Genomic DNA, 18,476 nt, shown 5'->3' with positions numbered 1-18,476 from the left:
TGATAAGAGACTCAAGTGCCCCCCGAACTACACAAAATGGCCACCTATTACACGGCTCACTAACTCTGCCTGGGGTGGGGTTACCTATTATTCGTTGGTGGTCTAGCGCACGTAGGGCCTTGGTTTGCTGTGTGGATTTCCTATGCATTTCCTACAGAGTGGAACCTAGCTCAACTCAACTTCGCCGAGCCAAAAGGGTAGAACCACCGAGGCAGACGGTGGAGTATACTCTAGAAGCTTTCTTGTCCGTAGAGGACCTAACAAAAGACCGTGCTCCGAAGCTATTGCACTGAGTTTCATTTTAAGAACACTTTACCTTATCCTTCTATTGAGCCATGTCTAGATGGAATTAGCAATATTGAACCGGGGCCCGCCCGGCCACCACCGGGGGGACAACTAGACCAACCAAACCAATAGGCTTTCTGTCCGATGGAAAAAGAAAGAGCATCTGTTATCACGCATCCATCGGGATGAGTGTTGCGTCTATCTTATCTTCCCTTAAGGTCTATTATATTGAAAGGCCATCTCTCAAATCCGAGCAATGAAATGAGGAAGTTGGTGAACTGTGATGTCCCCTTTTCATGCTCTTTATGGCAGATTGCCCCCTGCACTTCCAGATTACATTGTAGGCCCTACTCGAGTTGAAGTTGTGGAACACGAGCTCAATAGCATAACTAAACTCCTCCATTGTCTCATGACTGATATGATGAAGGATCGAGTTCAAATGAAGTCTGCTAGTGATTGACATAGACGAGAATTGCAATTCATTGAGGGCGATTGGGTCTTACTAAGGCTACAACCCTATTGACAACAGACTGCAGCTTACCGATCAAATCAAAAGCTTAGTAGACATTAGGTAATTTAAGAGGATGGGCATGGTCGCATACCATCTTCAATTACCACTTGGAAGTAGAATTCATCCCGTTTGCCATGTCTCTTTGCTCCGACAATTTCGTGGTGATCCTTACTATACAACTGATACTCCTCTACCTATTTTGAGTCATCACGATAGTATGTTCATAGCCCTTTAGCTATTCTGGTAGTTAGAGAAGTTATACAAGAAGGCCACATTGTTCCTCAGATTCTAGTTCAATGGGAAGGCTTGACTGTGGAAGATGCTACATTAGAGGATTTTTGGCCTTTTGTTAAGAGATTTCGTGGCCTTGAGGACAAGGTTGTTTTGCGCTCAAGGGCAAACTTCGGAGCGAAGAAGACTACAGGGCGCATGCGACATCCATTCCTATACTGTTATTTTAGACCAGTAAGAGAGGAAAAGTAGTACCAGAATTAGAAGAGATCCCGGCTGAACTGGAGACTACAAGATGACATAAGACAATGATTAAAGATTCTGTTGATATTGTTAAGTAGAGAGGGAAAGAGAGATAGAGCACAAATAGTGAACCTGCACTCAGGGATAGTTACAAGAAAATAAACAATACTTCTCAAACCCTCTAAGGAGTCCACTGAAACTCTAATTTAGCTTTTAATTCTCCCATTCTTGTTCGTTAGTAACACACCTTAAAAAACTTGATAAGAAGAACAACATTTATCATGGTTGGTTCCAAAAATTGACCTATGAAATCTGTACCTACAGGGCCAAGATTAGGTAGCTGAAAATAGGTACCAAAAACCTCTGCAACATAACCACTTAATTTACCATCTGGCAACTCAATAGAAAAATCCCTAAGGTAAAACAACTATTTACGAAGGGAAACATGCCATCTTCCACACGCAATTTTGATTCACAACCCTGTGCAACAGAGACATCACATTTAAGAATAAAGTGTTCAACGAATGCAAACAATATAACACAGATCTAAAAGTAACATCTCCTGTGGCATGTGAAGAACATTTATTTCAAATTATAACAGATTTGAGTTAAGTTCCGATTGGTCGTAAGCTCCACAAGATGTGGCAGTAGTAGTGATATATTATGACAAAGTAACTCATTTTACTTATTTTTTTTCTAAAGTTTTCAAACCTGGAAGTTTGTCTGAAGGACCTCATTCAGAACCCAAAGAGAGGAAACTTTCAGGGAATTTTCTTAGTACAAGGCGCACACCAAACTAATAAAGGTGGGAAGGTGCCTATTAGGTCGGCTGACAAGGTATATGGCATTTTGTTGCCAAGAGCTGGTATCAAATCCCACCCACTTGATGTCAAGTCCTCTGCATTTCCAACCATCATCTTGACTTTTTTAATGGGAAATTGAATTCAATATCATTTTTAAATATTTAATTATATAAATCCATTTCTTAATCATGATTCCTGGCTAGATTGATGCCTGAATTCTGAAGCATCCACTTTTTAATATTTAGATGCGCTACATGATTATTAAAACTTAAATGTAGAGTTCAACTACTTAAGAAATTAATTGATTTCAGACTGGATTTTTTTATGTTATTTTCAACCAATTTCAGAAGTTAGAAGTAATTCAGATTTTAGACAAATATATATATATATATATATATCTCAGGAATTAGTAGATTTACATGGATTCTTATTAGAAATAACAAGTTTATTGAAATGGTTAGTTGACTATTTTTTTTTTTTTTTTTTTTTTTTCATTAGAAGCAAAATATAAATTTAATTTGAACTTTATAACAGAAACAAGAATTTCAATATAATGAGAGTCAATTCCACTCCTATCTTTCCATATGGTCTAACTACAAGTCAGGGAAGGTAATGCCCTTTGCTTTTGCGTGAAATTCAATAAGTAGGCAAGCAAGCCTCAGTATGTCATATACACAATGCATTTTATAGATTGAAATGCATGCAATATTCAAGCCGCAGAGACTATCTGAAGCTGATACAGTAAATGGAATTAGTAGATTTACAATGATTCTTATTAGGAATGACAAGTTTTTATTGAAATGATCAGACATTTTATAATGCGATGGGTACTCTTAATTTATTACTAATCTTTTTTTTTTTTATTCCATGAGAAATAAAATATAATGTTGATTTGAACTACATAATAATAACAACAACAACAACAAAACTCAAACCTTATCCCAACATAGTGAGGTTGTGTTACACCCGTGCCCTGACTCGGTCTAATTTGAACTATTGTGCCAGGTTTCAGACTGGAGATTGGAAGCCCGATCGGGTTTTGGCTCGTGGCCACCCATTGCCGAAGGGGGAGAGATGACCCCAAGTGTTTTTGCATCGTGTGCCAGTCTAATTGGAGGGAGTTCGTACCTTCCGATCCCAGACGGTAAGTGACCCGACTCCTCACATAAATCTCAGCACGTATCGAAGTTGCCAAAAGACCATGAGCACGGCCGAGGGCGACCACCTGTGCAAGGCCAGTTGGTGGACAACAAGCAGTCAAGACAACGACCATCGGAAATATGCCACCAGAAGCACTGGGCCTGAATCCGATGGGCTATATTCGGTAGCCATATAGGCTGCTGTCAAGGTTCCGATGCTCGTGGGTCCCGCCACTCGTATCGTAGACAGTCTCAGATGATCCCAAATCATCCTCCACATGTTCCTTGTGGCGTGAGCACATTGCGGACCTAAGTAGTCAGGTTCTCGAGCTTCAGAAGCTGTATTAACCCGATTGGTCCGAATAGGGTCCAACCAAACGGACCCTAAGGTCCAAGTTAACATATAAGAAGGAAATAAGCATTTTATTTCCTCATTTCCTTTGTGCTCAATGTAGGAGAGGAGAGAAAGAGGAGAGGAAGGAAGAAGAAGAAGAGAAAGAAGAGGAAGAAGAGGAGGAAGTCTTACCTTGGTGCCAGGTGCCGCCTAGTTGCCGGAGGTAAGTGCACGCACTTCCACCACTCTCTCTCTTCATTTTGACCTAGATTAAGCTAGGTTTGGATGGAATCTTAGTGTACAAACCATGTTGAGGTTGAGGTATGCGTATTCCACCCTCCCGGTGCTAATGCCGAGCTCAAACCAAGCCCGGTGAGCTCCGACAAAAAGTAGTGCCAAATGACCAACTAGGGTTTCGATCGTTTGATTGACTTATCTCCCAAGCGGCTCGGTGGAATTGGGATTTTATTGGCTTAAAAGGATGCTAGGAACATTCCCTACAACTCTAAGGAACAAATCCCAGCGATTGGGCTCGAGCCAGAAAGCCCAATTCGAGTGGACAGTTTGTACTGCCACCAAAAGCAAGCCACTGGATCCATTGGGCCTGCTTCCGGTGGGTTGTTTCCGGTGAACCACAGAGGCTTATGAGCTCTCTGTCACCACCACCGGAAACAACACTGATATTTCCGGTGAAAATTACTCTGTTTCCGGTGACATTACTGTCATTGAGAAACCTTATCTGTACCTTTTGGGGGTGACCCAAGTGGGCTTCTCCCGATCTTTCCGACAAGTACTAATGTACGATTGCCCTTGTGTCTAGGACAGTGACGCGAACAAGCCCCGAGATTGAAACTGAGTGGATTGATCGGTGGCCTTATTTGAACCCTAACACAAGCAGAGATCAACAAGGTGAGGGATGGTTGCTTTATTTTTTGGATTGTTTTATTATTAGAGAATTGGTCACATGTGTAGGATTATACATTATTAAATGTTCAAATGATGATGTTCTATCACATGTTTCATTTTTATGATTATGATATGAATTGTTATGGAGATGTATGGCGGGATCCGATGTGGCCGAAGTGGTACTGGTACCGGTACCGTGATCGCCGTGTTTTTGGTTGTATGTATGAGACGAAATCCGACGTGGCCGAGGTGGTACCGGTGCTGTTAGTGCCGCATGCTTATTGCATTCATGCATTAAGTATGTGCATTAGAGTTAGTTGTAGTCGCGGATTACACTTTGTGGCCGATGTGTTACCAGTATCGTGTGCTCCGGGAATACATTTGGAAATGGATACGCTTCGTGGCCGATGATTGGTACATATGTTGCGTAGTCCATACTCAACTGTTATATGCATGCTCGATTAGGTAAACGGTCTCGGGTATCACTTTGTGGCCGATGTGTTACCGATATCATGTACCCATGACTGTATTTGGAGATGGATTATACTTTGTGGCCGAGGTCTTGCCGGTATCGTGTAATTCATACTAACTGTATCATTATGAAGGCATGTAGCATATATATGGTTAGGTATCACTCCCTATGCTACTAACCCTTGCCAATAGGGGTAAAGGTGTTGGATAACCCATTATGGTATGTTCGATGTGCCTTTCTGGAATGCCACACCTGCGGTACGATGTGATTGTTGCCAGAGGCGAAAACTTGTTAGGCGTGGCCGATGATTGGTATCGATGCCATGAGAGCCAAAAGGGGGTTATCAGGAGTTTGCTGGGTGACCCATGGTCGCATACAGGGACCAACAGGCTTCTATTCACGGCTAGGGTTTGTATCCCTGCGTAGTCGATGGCGGTTTCGAGAAGAGGGATACAACCTAATGCGCCGTAATAGTATTTACCAGACTTAGTTGTATTGTTAGGTGGATAATAAAATAAATGAATTGCATCACGAGCATCATGGACTATGTGTTTAATTTCTGCAATCATGCATCATAAATTATTATTGCGATTGTTATACTTGGATGTGCTTGAACCCCACCCCTCACTGAGTGAGTTGGAAAGCTCACTCCACGTATACACCCTCTTTTTAGATGATGATGTAGGTACGGTCGTGCCCATGGCTAGTGATTCTCTATCCTTCGAACCTGAGTACAGAGTGAGTGATTGTGGATGCCGGACGCTGAGGAGCATAGCCAAGACTGTGCTTGTGATTTTTATGCATACGCGGCACCATGAGATGTTCGGCGTATTTCTGGTGATTTTGATATGAGTATGTGGATGGTACATTTCTTTTAAACTTATTAATTATACGTCATGGATAGTTGTAAAAGGATAATTCGGTTATGAATAACATTTTATCACTAGATAATTTCCCCATTTTATTGATGATTCCGTTACTATACTTTGATTCTGCTGTTTTTGGTTGGTTTGTGATGTGAGATTGTGAAATGTTAAGGTACTGCTATCAGAGATCCTGGTAGGTTTGTAAGATAGGTACGCGTCTTACTCACACCACCAGTATTCCTAATGGTAAGTTGGGTCTACTGGAAGTGGGGTGTGACAGCTATGGTATCAGAGCGCGATGCTCTGCCTTAACTCACAATCTCAGCCAAACCATGATTTTGGGGAAATTAGGATTTAATTAAAAATCTTAATGACAACAATTTATAGAATTGCACAATTAGGAGACAAGCATAGATGTTAAAGTCGTTTCATTATAATAGAGAACTTGAATACACAGCTTAACTTTTGAAAAGGAAATAAATTGCTGAAAGTAGGAAATCCTAACTAGCCTAAGTCTAGGAATTTAAACTGAAGCAAATGACATGAAATGAAAGTTCAACTAAAACCTAAAACATCAAGCTCAAATAAAACTTAGAAGGGAAATCCTAAAAAAAAAAAAAAAAAACTACAGTGGCAAACATACCACTACTCTTGTTGTTGCTACTACTGGTTCTGTCCTTGCCTTGAGCCTAGTTCGGACCATACGTTCCTGGAGGAGGCACCGGAATACCAAGATGGAAGACCATCGCCTGCATCTGTGCCTCTAGGCAGGCCACTCTATTGTCCATAAGACAATATGTCCTATCTATACTCTTGAGGCGGCCATCTATGCTCCTCATCAGTGATGTGGTGGTGTCCAGACGGGCCATAACATCATTGAGACCGTAAGGCCTCGCACCCCTAGTGCCTTGAGATGTAGAAGCAACCAGAGAACCTATAGCCTGGGGGTCAGGTGGTGGAACACCTCCAACCCCAGCAGCTCCTCTCCCTACTACACCGGCACCTCTGCCGATCCCTCCACCAACATCACTGGCATCGCCACCAACATCACCGGCGCTGCCACCCTCTACCTCTATAGGCGGCTCACCCGCCTTTGGATCAGGTGTCACCTCCCTCATGTCAAGGGTCACTTCCTCAGGGAGTCTTGGTTGAAATCTGTGACCTCATCACCCAAGCATGTTTCTCTCTCCAAATCCACCCCAAAGCTAAGGATGATGTTTGTCAGTATCCTTCTATAGCATAGGTTCCCGACTCGATGATCCTGTCTCTCGGACCGAATTACCATGGTCCGGATCAGAAGGTAGGGAAGACGCATCTGCGGCCCCATGTAAACGCAATAAGTCACATAGGCATGCAATGCGGATACCTCATCGTAGTGCCCACAGGTAGGGGGGACGTTTAACTGGACCGCACGACAGATAACTTTTGGAGTGGCAAAGTAGTTAATTGTGCGATCCCATCCACTAGCCTCCTTAGTCAACATGTTATTTATCTCCTAAAAGATGTCGGGACTCTGGAAGTCATAAGCTGGACTCTAAGGCTACACCAGGTCATCGGCATTGTCAACCATCAGAATGTTGACCAATTGCCTCATGTCAAAGGAGATCTCAACCCCCTTCACGTAGGAGGTGATCCGCATCTCTTCGGTACCTTGGTTCACGCATTGCAGGTTGGAGTAGAATAACTTGACCAGTGTTGGGTAATAGTACTTGTTGGGTTTCAGAATGCGATACCACCCGACCACCTCAAAGTGTTGACGGAGACAGAATGCACGGAAGTCTCTTGTCCTCACATAAATTCCTGGGTCCAAGTTGTGGCGCTCGAAGAGTTCCCAACAATCTCACTCAGCCACAGAGTGGAACAGGATTGGGTTGAACTGAGCAGCACCGGCTTGCTCCTCTTGTTCAACGGCACGGCGGATATGTACACGACGTCCAAACATCATTGCAAGATGATTCCTAAGGATTCAAGAGTGAGAACCTAGTTCAATGACTGAAAGTAGAGCTGACAGAGAAGAGAATCACAAAACTAGGTTATAGAGAGGAGAAACGTACCTTTGGTGCGAATGGGGTGCCGATCGATCGTGAAATAGCAAGAGGGAAGTGGGGAATGGGTTGAAAAACTCTCCTTGGCCATTTCCACACCTTTTCTACAAGTTAGAATAGGGTTTTGTTACCTAAGACACAAACCCGAGCTATTTATAGGCATTTGTCCACCGGAAACAACCCACCAGAAACATTGGACCTATTTCCGGTGTCTGTTTTCGGTGAGAGAAAGGGACCCAAATGGCTCTCTGTTTTCCCCACCGGAAATAACACTGATATTTTTGGTGGATTAGTCCATATTTCCAGAGAAAACCCCTTTGTTTTCGATGGACTAATTTGGAAATAAAATATATATTTTTTTATATTCCAAATCTTATTGTTATTTGTTTCCTCGAGTATGTGCTTCTTTGGGATATGCGTGCGATCGGATCCAAATGTGTGGACCCCACTTATACATGCCCTAACCCTAATTTTGCCTATTGTATACGTGTGGGACCCACTATGTATGCATGTGTTCCAATTACATGTAGCCTTGTATATGCATGTGAACTAATCGGATTCCTCCATAGGAGCATGTCATGCCGGAACACTCAGTCCCGATCCTAGTTACGCCCGTCACCTCCTGCTTCCCCTACGCGGAATGGGGGTAGACCCCGCAATGCACCCCCAGCTCTACCGGTACTTATAACACATGATGTGGCATCCGTCATGGATAATATGATGCGAGGAGTCGAAGAAAGACAAAATCAGTTTATGGCCGGGGTCGATGATAGGATCCAAGTGGCAATGGGAGCCTGTAATGCATTGCCCGCACCACCTACTCCACAGATACCCGCTCCAATACCCACTGGATCGGCTACCCTTCAAACATCAGGCGGGGGACAAGTGCATGGGTAAGGGCATCCAAATGTGCATGGGTAGATGCAAGACCCGATGCCGGATCAGCCCCAAGCTCATATAGAGGGCTGGACGGACTTGACGAAGATGATGGAGAAGTTCCAACGGCTTAGCCCCCCATGCTTCTCAAAGGTGGGTCAAGACCCGTTGTATCCATCAAGGTGGATTGGTGGAATGGAGAAAGTTTTTAGACTGATGGGCTGCACTGATAAGTAGAAAATTGTGTGCGGGCTATCAGTTACAGAATGAAGCGGATGATTGGTGGAATGCCACCGAGCCTATTCTGAGGGCTAATAACCCGAACCCTACTTGGGCAGACTTCAAATGGGCCTTCTTTGAGAACTATTTTCAGGAAAACTTCTAGGATAGGAGAGGGAGTGAATTCTCTCAATTGGTGCAAGGGTCCCGATTTGTGTTGGAATACCAACAACGCTTCGAGGAGTTGTTTCACTTTGCTCCTGAGCATCTCCGAGGGGATAGGGCTAAGGCCAAAAAGTTTGAGAAAGGGTTGAGACTAGGCATTGAATCAACCATAGTTGGGTTTAAACTGCAAACTTATGTCGAGGTGGTCCAAGTGGCCAAGTCTATTGAAGACTAGCATAGAAATAATTTCACGACCTAGCAAGGAATGAGAAAGAGGCCAATGTGATCTACTGATTCTTGGGGAGGCAGCAAACCCTTCCGAGAGCCTTATATCAACCCAACTCTGGTGCAATTTAGGAAGCCTGAAGCTAGTCAGACTTCTCAGTCCTCCCGATCTAGTGCTGTATCTCAGTCTACGGGATCGAGCCCGAGGTGCTTTCATTGTGATTAGCCGGGCCATATGGCGAGGACATGCCCCCACCGAAGGCCAGGTGATGCACCATACACTACGCCACGTAGGCCCTAGCAGACATATGTAGCCTCTAGACCAGCACAGCCCCCATAGGGCCAGAGACCACAGGGCAGAGTATTTGCTATGACTGCAAAAGATGCCGAGGCTGCACCCGGTGTAGAGACAGGTACTTTATTGATATCATTATTGCCTGCACATGTGTTATTTGACTCAAGAGCCTCGCATTCGTTCGTGTCACTGACATTTGCGAAGAAGATGAGAATTCCACCCAAGGGACTGACTCAGTGTTTGGCAGTGAGTACTCCTACAGAGAGTGTGGTAGGTCTGAACTATGTGTATGAGCCTTGTCCAGTGACCATAGGTGAACATGAGTTGAATGCTCACTTGATCGAGTTGGATATGACCGACTTCGGCGTGATTTTAGGAATGGACTGGTTGTTCGCATATAGAGTCAGTGTGCTATTTGCAGAGAAAACTATCATTTTCAGATCTCGTGATGATGATGAGTTTGTGTTCCAAGGGGACAAGCCCAAAAAACCCAAGAGGGTTATTATATCTGCACTCCAGTTAAAGAAGTTGCTAGATAAAAGTTGTCAAAGCTACTTAGCATCTGTGATGGATACTAAGATAGAGATTAGACCATTGACCGAGCTTGATGGGTGAGGGAGTTTTCCGATGTATTTCCGGATGACTTGACAAGTTTGTCCTCGAACCAAGAGACAGAGTTTGCTATAGACCTACTCCCCGGCTTGGCACCAGTGTCAAAAGCCCCTTACCGCATGGCCCCCACAGAGTTGAAAGAATTGCAGGTGCAACTTCAGGACCTTCTGAAGAAGGGATTCATTAGACCTAGTGTGTCTCTATGGGGAGCACCGGTGTTGTTCGTCAAGAAGGACGGAAGTATGAGGTTGTGCATCGATTACCGGGAGCTTAATAAGCTAATCATCAAGAACCGGTATCCTTTGCCAAGGATAGATTTGTTTGATCAGTTGCAGGGTGCCAAGGTATTCTCCAAGATCGACCTTAGATCGGGCTACCACCAGCTTAGGATCAAGGATAATGATGTCAGTAAGACAGCCTTCAGATCAAGGTATGAACATAATGAGTTCTTGTTAATGTCATTTGGGTTGACCAATGCACTGACTGTATTTATAGATTTGATGAACCGAGTATTCCAGGATGTCTTAGACAAGTTTGTGATTATGTTCATTGATAACATTTTGGTCAACTCCAAGAATGCAGAGGAACATGCGGTTCACCTGAGGTTAGTATTGCAATGCCTGAGAGAGAAACAACTCTACGCCAAATTCAGCAAATGCGAGTTTTGGTTATCACAGGTGGCATTCTTAGGCCACATTGTTTTAGATAAGGGTATAAAGGTTGACTCAGGCAAGGTGAAGGCAGTTCTAGAATGGGAGACTCCTAAGAGTGTAGTAGACATATGTAGTTTTCTGGGATTGGCCGGATACTACAGGAGATTTATTGAGAACTTCTCCCGCATTGCTACCCTGATGACTAGGCTCACACAGAAGAGTGTGAAATTTGAGTGGTCCAATTCTTGTGAAAAGAGTTTCAATGAGCTAAGGCAAAGATTGGTATCAGCTCTAGTGTTGACTATTCCGACCGGTACAGGTGGTATGGTTGTGTATAGTGATGCCTCCAAGTTGGGATTGGGTTGTGTGTTGATGCAGCATAGGAAAGTCATTGCTTATGCATCCCGTCAGTTGAAAGATTATGAGAAGAACCACCCCACCCATGATTTAGAGTTGGCAGCTGTGATTTTTGCATTGAAAATCTGGAGATACTACCTGTATGGTGAAAAGAGTAAGATCTTCAGTGACTATAAGAGCCTCAAGTATTTCTTTGCCCAAAAGGAGCTCAATATGAGACAGAGGTGTTGGTTGGAGTTGATGAAGGACTATGATTGTACTATCAACTATCACCCAGGAAAGGCCAATGTGGTAGCTGATGCACTTAGTCGGAAATCTCAATCACTGACTCTTGCATCATTGACCACCAATGAACATCTCATAGAGAAGGCTAGGAAACTAGACTTGGAGCTATTAGTGGAAGGTGTCACTTTATCATTATCGGCATTGATGGTACAACCTAGTCTGATGGATAGGATCACTGCAGCTCAGGTTACTAATGCAGAGTTGCAGAAGCTGATAGCAGAATGCCAAGAAGGAACCCAAAAGGACCCGAATTTATCTATAACTGAAAACGGGATTCTCAAGTTCAAAGGGAGGTTATGTGTGCTTAGTGATAGTGATTTGAGAGATACAGTTTTGAGAGAGGCACAAAACTCTCCATACTCCATTCACCCTGGCAGCACTAAAATGTATAAGGACTTTAAAGGATCCTACTGGTGGAAAGGAATGAAAAATGATGTGGCCACGCATGTGTCTAGATGCCTCACATGCCAGCAAGTCAATGCTGAAAGGCAAAGGCCCCATGGTTTATTGCAGTCATTGCCTATTCCGGAGTGAAAATAGGAGAATATTATCATGGACTTCGTCACAGGCCTACCCCGCACACAGAAGAGCACGGATGCCATTTGGGTAGTTGTGGACCGCTTGACCAAGGCAGCTCACTTTATCCCAATTAAGATCACATTTTCTATGGACAAGTTGACCAAGTTGTATGTTGATAGCATCATCAGGTTGCATAGTATACTAGTTAGTATCATCTCTGATCGAGATCCTAGGATCAGTTCTAAGTTCTGGACATGTGTACAGAAAACTATGGGCACACAACTGAATTTCAGTACAACTTTTCACCCTCAGACCGATGGTCAGTCGGAAAGGGCTATCTAGACATTGGAGGACCTACTTCGAGCATGTGCCTTAGTTATGAGTTACAGTTGGGATAAGCACATTTCCCTTATTGAGTTCTCCTATAACAACAGTTATCAGGCCACCATTGGAATGTCCCCATTCAAAGCACAGTATGGTAGGAAGTGCTGGACTCCACTCATTGGGATGAGGTTGGTGAGTGGCATATTTTGGGCCTAGACTTGATACAAACTACTAGTGAGAAGGTGAATGTGATCAGAGAAAGGATCAAGACAACTCAGTCCAGATAGAAGAGCTATGCAGACATCAGAAGAAAGCATCTGGAGTATGGAGTCGGAGACAAGGTGCTCTTGCAGATTTCCCCAGTTAAAGGGGTGATGTGGTTCGGCAAGAAGGGAAAACTTAGTCCGAGGTTTATGGGACCGTACAATATACTGGAAATGATCGGATTGGTAGCTTACCGGATAGCTCTACCACTAGAGTTGGAGGGTACAGATAACGTCTTCCATGTATTCATGTTGAGGAAGTACATCCCCGACCCCATTCACGTCCTAACATACATACCTCGTGAATTGGACGAGCATTTTGCCTACGTGGAGTATCCGGAGAAGATTGTTGATCGGAAAGAACATGTTCTCCACAACCGCACCATTTCCTTGTTCAAGGTGAAATGGATGAACCACCCTGAGCAGAAAGCATCTTGAGAGCGGAAAGACAAGATGATGAAGCAATATCCTGGATTGTTTGATTTGTCAGGTATGTTTAATTTTGAGGACGAAATTCTTGTAAGGTGGGGGGAATGTTACACCCATGCCCTGACTCAGTCTAATTTGAACTATTGTGCCAGGTTTCGGACTAGAGATCGGAAGCAAGGTCGGGTTTTGGCTCGCAGTTGCCCATTGCCGAAGGGGGAGAGATGACCCCAAGTGTTCGTGCATCGCGTGCCAATCTAACTGGAGGGAGTTCATACCTTCTGATCCCAGACGGCAAGTGACCCGACTCCTCACACAAATCCTGACACGTATCGGAGTTGCCGAAAGACCAAGAGCAGGGCCAAGGGCAACCACCCGTGCAAGGCCAGTTAGTGGACAACAAGCAGTCAAGATAGCAAGCTGTCTTGACCACCGAAAATATGCCACCGAAAGCACTAGGCCTGAATCCGGTCGGCTGTTTTCGATGAGCCATACAGGCTACTATCAAGGTTTCGATGCCCGTGGGTCTCGCCACTCGCATCGTAGATAGTCTCGGATGATCCTAAATCATCCTCCACATCTGCCTCATGATGTGAGCACATTGCAGACCTAAGTAGTTGGGTTCTCAGGCTCCGAAAGCTGTATTAACCCGATCGGTCCAAAGAGGGTCCAACCAAACGGACCCTAAGGTCCAAGTCAACATAAAAGGAAATGAGGATTTCATTTCCTCATTTCCTTTGTGCTCAACGTAGGAGAGGAGAGAAAGAGGAGAGGAAGGAAGAAGAAGAGGAGGAAGTCTTACCTTGGTGCCGGCTGCCGCCTAGTTCCCGGATGTAAGTGCACTCACTTCCACCACTCTCTCTCTTCATTTTGACCTAGATTAAGCTAGGTTTGGATGGAATCTTAGTGTACAAACCATGTTGAGGTTGGGGAATGCGTATTCCACCCTCCCGGTGCTATTGCCGAGCTCAAACCAAGCCCGGTGAGCTCCGGCAACAAGTAGTGCCAAATGACCAACTAGGGTTTCGATTGTTCGGCAACAAGTAGTACCTCCCAAATGGCTCGGTGGAATCGGGATTTTATTGGCTTAGAAGGATGCTAGGAACATTTCCTACAAACTCCATGGAATAAATCCCGACGATCGGGCTCTAGCCGGAAAGCCCCAATTCGAGTTGATGGTCTGTACTGCCATCGGAAGCAAGCCACCGGATCCACTGGGCCTGCTTCCGGCGGGTTGTTTCTGGTGAACCACAGAGGCATATGATCTCTCTGTCACCACCACCGGAAACAAAATTGATATTTCCGGTGGAAATTACCCTGTTTTCAGTGGGTGTTTCTAATGACATTACTGGAAAACCTTGTATGTACCTTTTGGGGTGACCCAAGTGGGCCTCTCCCGATCTTTCCGACACGTACTAATGTACGATTGCCCTTTTGTCCAGGACAATGACGCGCACAAGCCCGAAGACCGAAACTGAGTGGATTGATCGATGGTCTTATTTGAACCCTAACATAAGCAGAGATCAACAAGGTGAGGGATGGTTGCTTTATTTTTTGGATTGTTTTATTATTATAGAATTGCTCACATGTGTAGGATTATACATGATTATTAAATGTTCAAATGATGATGTTCTATCACATGTTTCATTTTTATGATTATGATATGAATTGTTATGGAGATGTATGGCAGGATCCGGTGTGGCCGAGGTGGTACCGATACAGTGATCGCCATGCGTTTGGTTGTATGTATGAGATGGAATCAGACGTGGCCGAGGTGGTACCGGTGCCGTGATTGCCGTATGCTTGTTGCATGTATTGAGTATGTGCATTAGAGTTAGTTGTAGTCGCGGATTACACTTTGTGGCCAATGTGTTACCGGTATCGTGTGCTCTGGGACTACATTTGGAAATGGATACACTTTGTGGCCGATGATTAGTACCGATGTTGCGTAGTCCATACTCAACTGTTATATGCATGCTAGATTAGGTAAACGGTCTCGGGTTTCACTTTGTGGCCGATGTGTTATCGGTATCGTGTACCTGTGACTATATTTGGAGATGGATTACACTTTGTGGTTGAGGTATTGCCAGTATCGTATAATTCATACTAATTGTATCATTATGAAGGCATGTAGCATATATGTGGTTAGGTATCACTCCCTATGCTATGAACCCTTGCCAACAGGGGTAAAGGTGTTGGATAACCCATTGTGGTATGTTCGATGTGCTTTTCTGGAATGCCACACCCGCAGTACGATGTGATTGTTACTGGAGGCGAGAACTTGTCAGGCGTGGCCAATGCTTGGTACCGGTGTCATGACAACTAGGAGGGGGTTATCAGGGGTTTGTTGGGTGACCTATGAAAGCATACGGGGACCGCCAGGCTTCTATTCACGGCTAGGGTTTGTATCCCTGCGTAGTCGATGGCGATTTCGAGACAAGGGATACAACCCAATGCGCCGTAATAGCGTTTACCAGACTTAATTGTATTGTTAAGTGGATAATAAAATAAATGAATTGCATCATGAGCATTATGGACTGTGTTTAATTTCTGCAATCATGCATCATAAATTATTACTGCGATTGTTATACTTGGATGTGCTTGAACCCCACCCCTCACTGAGTGAGTTGGAAAGCTCACCCCACGTATACACCCTCTTTTTAGATGATGATGCAGGTATGGTCGTGCCCATGGCTAGTGATTCTCTATCCTTCGAACCCGAGTACGGAGTGAGTAATTGGTGGATGCCGGACGCGGAGGAGCATAGCCAGGACTGTACTTGTGATTTCTATGCATACGCGACACCATGAGGTGTTCGGCGTATTTCTGGTGATTTTGATATGAGTATGTGGAAGGTACATTTCTTTTAAACTTATTAATTATACGTCATGGATAACTGTAAAAGGATAATTCGGTTATAGATAATATTTTATCACTAGATAATTTTCCCATTTTATTGATGATTCCGCTACTATACTCTGATTCCACTATTTTTGGTTGGTTTGTGTTGTGAGATTGTGAAATGTTAAGGTATTGCTATTAGAGATCCTGGTAGTTTGTAAGACATGTACATGTCTTACTCACACCACTGGTATTCCTAATGGTAAGTTGGGTCTACTGGAAGTGGGGTGTGACAGGTCGGCTACGTGGATACGTGCAGAAACAAAAAGAAAAGATGAAAGTAAAAGGAACTCCTCTTACATGATTTGATATTATGGCTGTGCGGTCCAATACCAGCAATAGTAGATCAAACTCTAAAAGTTGTCCCTCAGCCATTATATCCATGTATCCTATGGATCAAGTATCGCAAAAGTGAAAAATGAAAATTTATTCCTCAAAAAAGTAATAATAATAGCAGCTGCTTAGTGTTTTTTTTTTTTTTTTTTAATTTTAATTTTATTTTATTTTTATTTTTTAAACTAAGTAAATAAATAGAAATGTCACAAGATGGGAACATAAAGGACTTACAACATTGGTAAAAGCAGACAAAACTTCTAGACTTTTGTACATAAAATAAAAGAAAGGAAAATGGAAAGAATGAATGATGACAGAAGACAGAAAATAGTGTAGTAGCCTTCGCATAGATAAATAACTTACCTTGAAAAAGCAAAAGTAAACATAAACTCATATATTTTTTTTGTTACCATAGTTTTCTTTATAATTTTCAACTCATTAATGTCCTGATATACAGTGTAGATCCTCTTGCAAAACCCACTTATCATATAAGAAAGGTGCAACGCGTCAAAGCTCCTTGATCAATACTCATTAGCCATAAGTTGAAATATTTCACACTCAGTTTTGATCCACATCTTTGTACAACAGAGACATATTTAAGAATAAAGTATTCAATGCATGCCATAATACAGATCTAAAAGTAACATTTCCTGTAGCATGTAAAGAACATACATTTCAAATCATAACCGACTTCAGTTAAGTTCTGATTGGTGGCAAGCTCCACAAGATGTGGCAGTCAGTAGTGGTATATTAAAACATGGTAATTCATATTACTTATTTCTCTTCTAAAGTTTTCAAAACTGGAAGTCTGTCCAAAGGGCCTCTTTTGAAACCCAGAGAGAGAAAGAGTGATGCAGATAAGTCATTTAATGGGCTTATTTTATTAGAAATAAGCCTTGGGTTGAATCAACATTAGGGATATGATTAACATTAGGGATATGATTGTATATGAATGAGAGTGATCTTAGAGATTAAACGGATTGAGTACAAATCGGATCGGATATAACACTATCTGCATTGGCATTCAATTAGCTTCCTAGCGGATCGGACATTTCTGGATTTCAATTTTTTGAATACAGATTCCGCTAAAAATATTAAATGCAAATCAGATACCGATTTTTTACTATCAATTTACATCCTTAGTTGTCTGCATCAAGTGGAGGAGAACTACAGAAGATGAAAACTTGACTAGGGTTGATGTTGAAGGACTGAAGCCACTACTCAATAGGGTTGATGTTGAAGAATCCTATTCAAAATTACATACGGATTTTTTACTATCAATTTGCATCCTAGTTGTCTGCATCAAGTGGAGGACTAGAGAAGATGAAAACTTGAGTAGGGTTGATGTTGGACTGAAGCCACTACTCAATAGGGTTGATGTTGAAGGGATCCTATTCGAAATTACATTACATAGATGTCCTCATGAATCTTTTTTTTTTTTTTTCATTTAATTTCTCATTTAATTATATGTAATATGTTATGAACCAATAAAGGCATTTAGTATTATAAAATAATATTTATACAAATATTATAATATTATTTATAAAAATATTATAATCAGATCTTCTGAACGGATTTGGATAATTTCCGGATACAGATTTTCAGATACGGATTTTCCTAAATGATTAAAAACACAATTTGGATACGGATTTCAACTAGGCATTTACATCCTTAACTATACTTCATACAGATTGTAACACACACTTTGAACCTAAGATTCAGTTTCCGTAATGCAAAGGTAAGTTCACAAATACCTTGCTTCCAGACTTTTAGGAATTTTAGCCATCTTAAGCCATGTAGCCATGCAAGCATCTGGATTTAGAAATGCTCTCCTCTCATCCAGAAGCTCTGCCACAGTAAATGGATGAGACAGTCCCATGCATAGTATTTCCAAGTATATTGAGATCTGCTGCTGTTCCCACTATTTCATGATTTTCAACTGCAATCAAGTGAAAGCTGAGACTCAGTCCCATAAAATTCTGCAGAAAAAGTAACAGGGTAACAAAGAGCTAAAGGGTTGCATTGGCCTCCAAACGTGGATGTTGAGAAGAGAAACAAACCTATTACAGCTGACATACCTCTTCTTGATTTTGTAATATTCACTCCAATTACAATAAAGAGTATTTTTGTGAACATAGAAATTAAGTCAAAACAACTTTCTTCTTTTCAGAAAAGGGGGGGGGGGGGG

At 42.7% G+C, this 18,476-nt stretch overlaps 1 protein-coding gene across 5 annotated transcripts in view; it reads right to left on the bottom strand.

Annotated features, from left to right (window-relative positions):
- Window positions 1-1,336: 1,336 nt before the first annotated feature.
- The window catches only part of LOC122069930 (pentatricopeptide repeat-containing protein At2g39620), a 21,664-nt gene continuing 4,524 nt past the window's right edge, over window positions 1,337-18,476 (bottom strand). For 4 of the 5 annotated variants that reach the window (XM_042633996.1, XM_042633999.1, XM_042633997.1 and 1 more), the window contains one exon: window positions 16,459-18,227. The gene's annotated coding sequence lies outside the window, so the exon portion shown is untranslated. Of the gene's footprint in view, window positions 1,751-16,458; window positions 18,228-18,476 lie in introns of those variants that run through there. The other variant, XM_042633998.1, reaches the window with a different exon arrangement.

The sequence above is a fragment of the Macadamia integrifolia genome, unplaced genomic scaffold, assembly GCF_013358625.1.
Source record: "Macadamia integrifolia cultivar HAES 741 unplaced genomic scaffold, SCU_Mint_v3 scaffold766, whole genome shotgun sequence".
Lineage (NCBI taxonomy): Eukaryota > Viridiplantae > Streptophyta > Magnoliopsida > Proteales > Proteaceae > Macadamia > Macadamia integrifolia.
Note: the sequence above shows the minus strand (reverse complement) of the source record. Positions and strands in the feature narration are given on the sequence as shown.